This window comes from Oncorhynchus tshawytscha, unplaced genomic scaffold (genome assembly GCF_018296145.1).
Source record: "Oncorhynchus tshawytscha isolate Ot180627B unplaced genomic scaffold, Otsh_v2.0 Un_contig_17946_pilon_pilon, whole genome shotgun sequence".
Taxonomy (NCBI): domain Eukaryota; kingdom Metazoa; phylum Chordata; class Actinopteri; order Salmoniformes; family Salmonidae; genus Oncorhynchus; species Oncorhynchus tshawytscha.
In genome coordinates this window covers 1-1,333 of record NW_024603296.1, presented here as the reverse complement: position 1 = coordinate 1,333, position 1,333 = coordinate 1, and the positions used below count along the sequence as shown (strand labels likewise).

At 45.5% G+C, this 1,333-nt stretch overlaps 2 non-coding genes across 2 annotated transcripts; both read right to left on the bottom strand.

The window, feature by feature from the left end:
- Positions 1-432: 432 nt before the first annotated feature.
- On the bottom strand, positions 433-514 carry trnal-aag. Its single transcript has one exon. It is a non-coding gene; the product is annotated as a tRNA-Leu (tRNA).
- Positions 515-1,251: 737 nt separating this feature from the next.
- Positions 1,252-1,333, bottom strand: trnal-aag. Its single transcript has one exon. It is a non-coding gene; the product is annotated as a tRNA-Leu (tRNA).

Below are 1,333 nucleotides of genomic sequence, written 5' to 3'. Positions count from 1 at the left end.
TTGTCCGGTGTCCTTGGTGGCCTTGTTTGAAATTACATTACAGTTTTCTGTTGAGAAAAACTTTGCAGCGGTGGACTTTGAACCGACACCTCCGAAAGACTGGGTCCTTAAATCCAGTTCTCTGGACAGCTCGGCCACAGTACCCACTGTTAAAATGGACTGCTTGGTCGTCGCACAGACCATCACAACTTTCCTTTTTTTTTCCAATCAAGGATTTGACGTGAACAACCACCAGTAGGAGGTGCAACTGCCACCGCGGGGCACAGGACTTGGTGGCTGCTTGGTTAAGGCGATGGACTACACTATTGAGTTGGAACCCCATCCGTGACACACAACATTGCTTCTTTTCTCCCTTGCATGGGCGACATGAAAGTAAAAACCCTGAAATAAAGCAGAACATGTGATAGCTTGCGCAAACAAACTCAATAAAGATGGCAGTGGTGGGATTTGAACCCACGCCTCCTTAGAGACTGGAGCCTTAATCCAGCGCCTTAGACCGCTCGGCCACACTACCCAGCTCTGGCAAAATATTCACACTTTCTCGTCAGTTACCTAGAGCGTCTGCACTTCCTTGTATTTTAGTCTTCTTTTTCATTTTCTTCTTTAAAATCTTTATGTATCTCATGTTGCTCTTGCGTCCTTCATCTTTTTTTGATTCTCTTTTTAAAAATCTTAATTTATCTGATGTTGCTCTTTCTTCCATCGTATAAACTTAGAATTAGTTTCTGCTTTTATGTCTGAAGCAGATTGAATTAGAAAAACACGGCAGATAATTGCAATAACAGACGTGGGAATTAGGGTAAAGGCTGGATTCCCTTTATTTGTCCGGTGTCCTTGGTGGCCTTGTTTGAAATTACATTACAGTTTTCTGTTGAGAAAAAGTTGCAGCGGTGGACTTTGAACCGACACCTCCGAAAGACTGGGTCCTTAAATCCAGTTCTCTGGACAGCTCGGCCACAGTACCCACTGTTAAAATGGACTGCTTGGTCGTCGCACAGACCATCACAACTTTCCTTTTTTCCAATCAAGGATTTGACGTGAACAACCACCGGTAGGAGGTGCAACTGCCACCGCGGGGGCACAGGACTTGGTGGCTGGTTGGTTAAGGCGATGGACTACACTATTGAGTTGGAACCCCATCCGTGACACACAACATTGCTTCTTTTCTCCCTTGCATGGCCCTACATGAAAGTAAAAACGCTGAAATAAAGCAGAACATGTGATAGCTTGCGCAAACAAACTCAATAAAGATGGCAGTGGTGGGATTTGAACCCACGCCTCCTTAGAGACTGGAGCCTTAATCCAGCGCCTTAGACCGCTCGGCCACACTACC